This window comes from Protopterus annectens, chromosome 5.part0, assembly GCF_019279795.1.
Source record: "Protopterus annectens isolate FY-2018-M chromosome 5.part0, PAN1.0, whole genome shotgun sequence".
Classification (NCBI taxonomy): domain Eukaryota; kingdom Metazoa; phylum Chordata; order Ceratodontiformes; family Protopteridae; genus Protopterus; species Protopterus annectens.
In genome coordinates, this window is record NC_056735.1 from 173,826,301 (window position 1) to 173,836,542 (window position 10,242).

A 10,242-nucleotide genomic window follows, 5' to 3' on the forward strand; every position below is an offset into this window, starting at 1 on the left:
ACAGTGCACTTTACATAATTATTGTACATTAGTCAGAAATTAAAAGGACATTAACAGACAATGCAAAGATATAGACTTGAAATACATAAAGTATGGGTTTTAGTAAACTATTATAGCTCATAAATATTCATAAAAGTTAAAAAGGTAAGTAGCATTATAGAGCAAATTTAAATAAAAATGTATTGACACAAGTTAACACAGGATATGGTAATTATGCTTCAAGACCACTTACAAAGTTATGTTTTTAGTGCAGATTTCAATTAGTCTTCAGAAAATAGCCATCACGCTTGATGGGCTATACAATAAAAAAGAAACAGTACAATGTTTAAAGATGTAAATCTATAAACAGAAAAAGGTTTAATTTGCTATAAGAAAAAGACATCATAGTACACTAAGGTACCAGTTCATAAGGTAAAAAAACATAGGTAATAAACAGTTTGCACTCTAACTTAAATAAAGATGTCCAAAGACAGGTTAATCAGCTTTAAAAGCCACATAATTAAAAAAAAAAAACACTCATTTTCAGAATAATGTACAGGTTTTAAATACATCACTCATACATCAGAACTTAGACTTAAAGACATTAAAGATTATGAATCTGGGTAATAAGAGACTGCAATCCAAGCAGGCCATAAATGCTCGTGACACCTAGTGGTCAAAACTAAAATTGCAGGTTTATTACATAAAATATTTTCAGATTTTGAGTCAGGTAGCATAAAGTTGTACACAGTAGTTAGCATTAGCAACACAAATGTAAGGTAACTACAGAAGTAGGTCCATGCAGACTTTCATCGGGGACCTCAGGGGCAACTGTTAGATTAGGGATTCCCATTTTAAAGTAGTTATTAGGCATTATACAGGCTAAAAGACAATTAAGCAGAAAAAAAAGAATAACATTGCTGGTCAAGTATGAGAGAGAGTTTATTAGAAAGGAAAGATAAGCATAAAGTGTTCAGAAAATACATAAATACAGAATGTTCTTTTCTCAAGGGAAAGATACAATCTTGCCAGCAACAGAATGTTCCTTAATGGAATGTTAAAGCACATATGAGACCAAGCCTGGGAACCAAGGCTAAGAGGGCATGTAAAGCATCACAGGGTTTTGGTATTATTAAAATATACTTCAGATACAGTTAGAGAAGTCAGTTAAGATTAGTGAGTTAGTTCGACCTGTTATTTCACAGAAGATTACAGACACTCAATCCTGACTACAGAAGACAGGTCAAATAAAGACTATATTAGTTTATGTTGTTCAGGACAATCAGAATATGACATGCAGTAACTTTAAATACTAATTGTTTATCAGCACTGTTAATGAATACAGCATTCGAATATTGTGAACATCTAATAAGGCCTTATTAAATGAACTACACTGGAGAATTCATTCTAAAAAGTACATAAGACTTGGCCCATAAAGGAGAGACTCGCACCAGTTCAGCACGAGTTTGGGTAATTAACGGATAAAGACTTTCATTCTCAGTCTCATTACAGTGTTAAAGTTATCAATTCTTACAGCAGAAAAATTCCAAGTTCTGCAATATTTTCCCGTCAAAAAATTAAAAAGCACAGCAACAGTTAAGACAGGCAAGTTTAATTCCCAGTTCTGACTGCACGAGGCTTCACCTAGTGTCCAACAGCACACATACACACTGCACTTCTGAGAGAAATCCTGCATGTTTCTTCAGAAGCAGTAAAAGCAAGCATTTGACAAAGACAAAAGCCAAATAAACACTTCTACAGGCAGAAATTCCATAAGAAATACTGTAAACACTGACAGAAATAAAGAACTAAAACATTTAAAAAAAGAGAATAAATGATAATAAAATGACAGGAAGGGGTTCCCTAAGTGGGACTTATCTGAACAGTAAGCCGTAAAATTTAGCACAAGATCCTGTGGCGAGGACCTTCTCTGCATAACAGAAAAAGACTGAACACTAGCTCATTCTGACAGTTAAAAGATTCCTTTTCAGGAGAAGTTCAGCCAATAAGATGTCATGGGAGGGGGAGTTTGAGCTTTTTAAAGCTCACCAGAACTGGGTTACCTTGGCAGATAACCCAAATTGCCAATGAGAATGAAAAAAATTCTCTAAAGCAGGTAACACAGGAGGAGAAGCAGCAGATTTAGGCATACCCACATTTAAGAATGCATTTTTGTACCTGATTTCACTGAAAAAAAAACTCTTGCATCTTAAATGGAAGTCTCAGAAAACTATAAATTTTAGAGAGAAATTTAAAGTCAAACTCTCTTCAGAATCATACTGTTCAGACTGAAAAAAAAATCCTGAATTATCACCATCCCCCTACAATACCTGCTCTTCTAACTGAAAATACATATCAAAAAGACAGGGAAGTCTTTTTTTTTTCTTGTCTGAAGAATTAGGCAAGGAAAAGGCATTAATGAACTCCTTAGCAAATCATAATGCGCTCCTTAGCAAATCCAAGCAAATTTTCCCTATCCATGGAAATATAAATGGGAGAGAGTAATATTTTCTAAGCATACTCATCTTTCCTGGAAAACTCCATAGAAAATGACTAACCCATAGAATGCATACTTATCCTAGGTTAAGAACCTTCATCCTTCCCTTCCCCTGTGAAGAATGGCTCTCCATTACCTGTAATGGGAATTCCGACAGCCACAGAAAAAGTGACTATCCTTCAGTCATTGATACCTATTATATTTGCAACACCAGTGGAAACAGGTGAAAATGATGAGTGGTCTAAGGAACCAAGACAGGTCACAGGAGAAGTACCCACTAGCTTTTGAGGCACAACTGGTGCCAGACTAACACCCAAACACTCCTAACAACTTTCTTCTTTTTTTGTAAACAACAGAAGATGAAACCACAGAGAATGGTAGCTGTTCCGTGTTAGCCAAGAATGAGACCTCAAAGATGAGTACAGAAGCCAAGTCGGTAAAGGAGAGAACGTGGAACTGAGGTAAGTAAACCAATGCCAGTTCTCCACAAGGCACAATATCTTGTCAGAAATGTGCAAACCTACAAACCCTTAGAAAAAAACAAGGACACTCGCAAAAACATTCAGTTTCCTAGCAAACACAACAATTGAGTCAGAAAAATAAGTTTTCCTCAGAAACCTAACTTTAGTGGAATGTTTTCTTCAACGGGGAACTTTATCTGCCCAGCCTTGAATAGCTGTTAGTTAAGTTTTACAGCCCCCCCCCCCCAAAAGGAGCGCTTTTCAGCTGCAAAAAAACTCTGAAGAGACTTGCACTCAGTCTTTTTATGGAGTTCTTCTTAAACACCTGACAGAGCACTTGGCAGACACCCAAACGCTTTGAAAACTTGCTAGTCATGAGGGGATAGAAACCAAATAACTCAGGTTATTGCAGCAATTATCTACATGTTTAGCATCCATATCTTCTTAATTATGGAAAAGACCAATCTCTTCACTTCAGGAAAACACACTTGTACAATTCTTCTGAATCCACATCACCAGGAGACTGGAACAGCAATTCAACAAGTCCATCAGTGTGCTCACTTCACCTGGAATGTAAATGGTCAAGACAATGAGGTATCTATTTTTATGGTCAACACGCAGATGTGCAAAGCTTTTCTCTGCAGATTGTATGATTTCTTGTCCCCTTGTTTTATAGGGATCACTACACAGACTGGTTGCCAGACTAGATTATGAGGGGTCCCTGATGCAGCTTTCCCTTTAAGGATTTAGAGCCAGATAACTGAATGACTCAAGTTGGATGTGGAAACCCATCCAAGACAGGCAACCTCCCTTGAACACATACAAGGTAAGGTTCCCATCATACCAGCATGGCTCTCAACCTTCCAGCTCCAAAATGAGAAACACTCGCCTTCATAATATGGAACAAATGGGCAAAATGTGGAACACATACTAATAGCCGACTAACAACTTCAACTGGGAAAGTCATAGGATGGTTAAAATATGCTGGTTTTATTTATAAAGAAGATCATTTAATGAATTAATATGATTAATTTCTATTTACCATGGATTTCACTTAAAAAAAATTCCTGACACTAAATGTGTGATAGACTCTTTCAATGTGGAACTTTGAGGAACTTCGAGGAACATGAACTTTTTAAGACCCCAAATGAGGTACGCTCCTCGTAATGAGGTACACTTGAGAGGTATGCATACCAGCAAAGCAGTGGGTTTAGATGTTGAAATAGGGTGCCTCCTAAAGGATTCTGTTCACCATTCCAAGGCCCAATCACAGAAGTCTGATGACAGGAAAATATCTATAGAGCAGGTGCTGGTTCTACAAATGTTGACGCCTCACAGTTCACTACAGTACCCACATCCTTGGTTGTGTAAATAGTACCAAGATGACTGTGGTCACTGTCAAGCCTAAAATGTGCGGAATGGTCCAGAATTGATTCCTCTGCTTTGTTTTCAAAAATGCTGCCAAATATAGGACTTCTAAGACCTTTCTCAAGCTGTACTGACTGACAGTGGAGACTGTCCAATTCTATGCCAAAAGGGGCAATCCTCCAAGATGGGATACATAGGGCTTCTTCCAGTTTAGGCTCGCCTCCACAAACTCCACTCACAACTGATTTCACTCCAGGAACTCTAGGGGGGCTTCCTCAATGTGGCCACAACCAGCCAGTTGTCCATGAAGCTGAACACATGGAGATATTTTTTCATGCAAGGTTTTGACCACTAAAGCCAACATCTAGTACACACTCTTGGTGGACAGTACAGTACAGTCCAACTATAGCACGGAGAGTGATGCTCACCCAGAGTAAACCAAATAAACTCCCTCTGTAGCCCTCATATAGTGATTTGCCAAAAGTTATCTATAGAGTCCAGCATCATCATCCACATGCCCTGAAAAGTACATTTGTGTAAAGTCTTACCATAACAATACATTTCCTTCTCTTCATTGCTGCAAAATTCTTTACTAAAGGAATTTATGCCAAGGGAAGTTCAGTGTCTGGACAGTATACTAAAGCCTTTTATACATGTTGTACATCACAAGTATGCTCCCCGCTCAAGGCGTAGGGCATAAAGGTGATATATAGATGTACATACCTCATACCTGAATAGCACCAGGAGGAAAAACAGTCTTAGGAAGCAGGCGTAAAATGTGCATCCAGAAGTAGAAAAAAGAAACAGGAGTGCAGATGGAAGAGGAGGAGGAGGGAGGGAGCAAATACTGCAACAGTAAAGAGAAGTTATGGTAAGATTTTACACAACGGTGCTATGCCGTTCATATCACTGTTGCAGTATTCTTTACTAAAGGGAAAGAAAAAAACTCAACTGGAAACTTGGTAGGAGGAAATCAGGAAAGCCCTCAAGAAAGCCATGCACGACAGCTCTGGCAAAGCCAGCCCTTGCTCTGGAAACAACATATAATTTGTAATGTTCAGTAAAGGTATGGACAGAGGTCCAAGCAGCAGCCTCTAGGATAGAATTGGTATACAATTCTTTGAAAAAAAAAGCACCAGAGGAAGCCACAGCCTGATGGAATGAGCCTTTACAGAGGCAGAAAGATGTTTCCCGTGAAAGGGGTAACAAAAAGAAATGGACTTAGAGCTCCATGAATAAATAGTTTACTTAGAAATAGCAAAACCCTGAAAGCTGGGATGAAAAGAAACTAAGTTGCTCAGACTTCTGAATTGCCATAGTGTTATCCAAATAATATCTGAGCTGCCTATGCAAATCCAAGGTGGGAAGAACCTTTTCACTAGCACACTGCGGAGAAGGAGAAAAGGAGGGCAAATTAATATACTGATTAGAGATAATTCATTAACCACCTTGGGCATAAACAAAGGATTAGTGTAAAGAGACATCCTTGTCCCTATGAAAAACTAAACATGGAGGAACAGCCATAACACCCTGGAGTTCAGCCACTCTTAACTGAAGTAAGGGCCAAAAAGGACAGTCTTCCATGTACATTACTGTAAGGAAGCCAAAACCACAGGCTCAAAAGAAGCCAGAGTCAATTTTTCAACAACAAAATTAAGGTCCCAGGAAGGTGGAATAGGCTTCCTGGAAGGTCTGCTATGAAGGACGCCTTCAAGACATTGCTTGGCCTCAAATCTAGAAACCAGAGGGGGAATAAACAGCAGACAATCAGAAACAGCAGCAAATTAAGCTTTAACTGAAGAATATGGCAACCTAGCATGGAGCAATTCATGCGCGAGAGAGAGAAACAGAGGGATCTCCACAAATAGTTGATCCTGGTTACAAGCAAGGCACCAAACAAAAATTTTTTCATTTGGACATATAGGATTTCCAGGTACTGGGTTTCTTGGCCTCCTGCAGGAACCTAAGCACGTCCTCAGAAACAAGATGCCAAAACCCTATCACCCATAATGTCAGCTGAAGAGTGGACAAGTGAGGACAGATCAGAGACCCCCTGTCTTGTCTGAGTAGGTCCACCCTGTGGAGTAACTTGTGGTGAATGCCTTTAGCTAGATGCAGAAGGAGAGGGAACCAATGCTGTCTGGGCTAAAAGACACTAACCAACATGATTTTGGGGAGGTACTGCTCTATCTTTGAGCAGTACCCTTGGGAATAAGAGGAAAATGTAAAGAACCACCACCTTCCTGGAAAAAGATAGGGCATCCACCTTCCAAACCAGAGGACATGGGACTCTGGTGCAAAAATGAGGAACTTGCCTGTTCAAAGTGGAGACAAAAAGATCTAGCTGAGGAGTACCCAACTGATGGACAATATCCAGAAACATCTCTGTGAAGCATCCATTCGTAAGCCTGTGTCACGGACCTGCTCAGAGTCTGCCACTGTGTTTTACTCTGAAAGAATATATACAGCCTGAAGAGTCACTTGACACTGGACACTTAGATCCCGAACCTGAAGAGCCAGCCTGAAAAGAAGATAGGACCATGCTCCCTTGCTTGTTGATGTACCATATTACTGTTGTACTGTCTGGAAAGACTTGGAGAGCCTGTGGAATAAAAAGAAAATAAAAGGCCTGAAGGGCGAAAAAGAGAGCTCTCATCTCCTTGATACTGATGTGGTATGACCTCTGATGAGGGGGCCAGAGACCCTGCATCTTGACAGGACTGAAAGAGGGTCCCCACTTTGTGTCTGAGGCAACCGAGAAAAGGTCCTGAATGGGGGCTGGTGTCTGAAAAGGAAGTCCTGGTTGAGAGACAGCAGATGAATCCACCACTGAAGCCAGAGTTTGAGGCATGGAAGAAGAGGAACTGGAAATCTAGAGGTTTACAGTGTTGGAACCATACTGACTTTAGGAACAACTGTAGTTTTTTTCATATACAGCGTGGCAATAGGTACCACAGGAATGGTTGAGGCTATGAATCCGACAGCCTTGACAAACTCTCCGGCCATAACTGAAACCTGAGGAAGAAGTGACATAAAAAAGGCAATCTGAGAAAGAGCCTTGGGAGGAGGCAGGGAGGCCACCATAGGAATGGTCAGGAGCCTGAAATAAAGAAACACATTATCCTGAGAAGGAACCAGTGGTGACTTCTTGAAGTTTATTGTAAATCCCAGGCTTTGCTAGAGACAAACAGTATAGTGAATATGGTGAAGCAAGTTGTCGGGTGGGGAGGAAGACCGACTCCTTTCACCTTGCAAAAAGCAATCACAGGAGGCATTTGGTGAAAACCCTTGGGGGAGTAGAATGACCAAAGGGCAAAGCAAACTACCGAAAATGCAAGGAAGAAACACAGAAAGGCGAAAACTTCGTGAGAAGGGAATGAATAGGGATGTGAAGATAAGCATCCTTGAGATACTGACAGACCAGGAAAGCTTGGGGAAGAAGATGAAGAGGAAACAGGGTCTGAATGGATAACATCTGGAAGGAAGAGATCTTCAGAAAGGTGTTGAGCTGAGAGAGGTTCAGAATAAGCCTCCAGGTGGCCTTTCCTTCCTGGGAACAAGAAACATTCTGAAATAAAAAAAAAAACCTCCACTCCTGGGAAGGGGGAACAGCATGAATGGTGCCTTGAACTAAAAGCTGTTCCTGGGGAGGATGAGGGATGCCCAGAAATGGAGGAAGGGCTTTCCTCATTATGAAGTATCCCTGAAGGATAATGGACAAAACCCAAGAGTTGAGTGATCCTTAACCAACTGGGAAAGAACAGGGAAAGATGAAGAGAAAAGGGAACCTGACTGAGGAAAGGAGAAAACAGCTAGCCACATGGTATGTGGTTTATCCTTGAAAAGGAGGTTTCTGAGAAGTGGGACTCAGAGATTTAGCAGGAAGAAACCATCTAGTACCTTCTTTACCTTTGGGAAGAGAGCGAGGCTGTCTGCAAACACATGTAGATTTAGAGGGACAATTCCTTTGAAACTTCAGAATAGAAGAGACAAAAATATGCTTCAATTCCTGAAAAGACTTCCCCTTATACTGAAGAAACTTAAAAAACTCAGCAGCTGCAGAAAAGTACAGTTGTGTACACGTACCATAAATGTAGATGTTCGAGTGTACTCACTGTTGCAGTCATTACATTTTTATATTAAACCGCCAGCAGCAAAAACAACTCCTATGTCTAAAAAAACGATGCAATAAATCCTGTAACTCTATTTTCCACACAATCAGAAATCAACATAATTTTCTGTTTCAGTAAGCCCATAACATGCTGTTGATATTTAAGCATATGAAACTGTCAGTATAAAGCCCTGATTGCCAAGGTTGCAGACGTATAAACCTTCTTACTCCATCTATCCAGCGCCTTGGAATCTCTAACAGAAGGGGTAGGATTTTTGGCTGTAGAAGCCTTTACACCCTTGGGACCCTGAGAAATAGTCTCAGGATCAGCAGCAGGATTTTTAAAAAGAAATTTGTGGGAGTCAGGAACCCTGTAATATCTGTCTGGCTTACTAGGAGCCGGAGGCAGGGAATCAGCAGCCATGCTTGATTCCGAGAACACATCATCAACAATATCTAATACAGGAAGTATTGCCAAAGGCCTATGCTGAGCGAGAAGAAGGAAATCCCTAAGCCTTTTTGATTCAGAGAAGTCCTGACTCTCCTAGTGAAAATGTTCCCTTAAAGTATGCAAAGTCTCTCAAAAAGAGAGATTCTCAGGAGGAGATGCAGATGGGATGGATTCCTCTGCATCAGAATCCTCATAGGGAGGAAAAGAAAATTCCTGATCAGAAGAAATCGAAACCGGATCTGAAGATTCATAATCAGTGCCTTGCCGAGGCGTCTTAGCTAATTAAATCCTCAGTCATTTTGATAATCTGTTTTTTAGGCATAGGGGCCTGAGCATGTGGCTCATGCATCAGTTTTTTAGACATAGAAGTTGTTTTTGCTGCTGGCGTCGATTTAATATAAAAATGTAATGACTGCAACAGTGAAACACGAAGAACATCAAACATGTTCTTATTATCAAGGGGAGTATTCAACACTTTAGCCTTGATATCAACCAAATGCTGGACACAAAACCAAGAGTAATATCTCAAAACAGAACCAAAACCAGCAGTCCCAGAAAAAGCAACAGCTACATCATAACTACATTTAAAAGAGTGGTGGGCTGCTTGAAAAGTCGAGCCCAGTAAAGAAAGGGCCAAGGCTTTTCCTTCAGAATCAAAAAGGTCAGAAATAGCCTGGAAAGCCTGAGAAATGAGGGCTAAAACATACCTTGGCCATATGGGCCTGGTACTTAATAGCCCAAAAGGTCAAGGTGGCAGCAGTGTAGACTTTCTTGCCCAGCCGTTCCATGGCCCTAGTGTACTTGTCTGAAGGAAACAGTTCAGTAGAAGACAAAAGCTTAGAAGACTTGTCAGAAGAGAGAGACCACAGAAGAGTCAGCAGAAGGACACTTGTAGAGAAACATACAGTCATCAGGCACAGAAGAGTCAGCAGAAGGACACTTGTAGAGAAACATACAGTCATCAGGCACCTTGTAAAACCTGTCAGGTTTCTTAGGAGATGAAGGTTGAAAGTCTGAGGCCACAGAAGCAACATAAAAGGCATCCAAAAGAACACCCAAGACAGGCAGTACAGCAGAGGGCTTAGGGGAGTCCACCTGGAGGAGTTCATAACATCTCTTCTGAACATCAGAAAAATTAGAGCAGTCCCATTTGAAGTAGTTCATCATAAGAAAAATAATATCCACAAAGAAGCGTTCTTCAAAGGGAGATTCTGGCTAACAAGAGTCTTTCTCTTTAGAGCCATAATCAAAAAGAGAAAAGATCTAAATGGAATATGCCAAAAATTATTCCCCAGAATCTAAGCTCTCATTAGAGAAGCCAAGCCCTCTGGGCCTGTGGAGTAGAGCAGCGGTCCCCAACCACAGGACGGTGGAT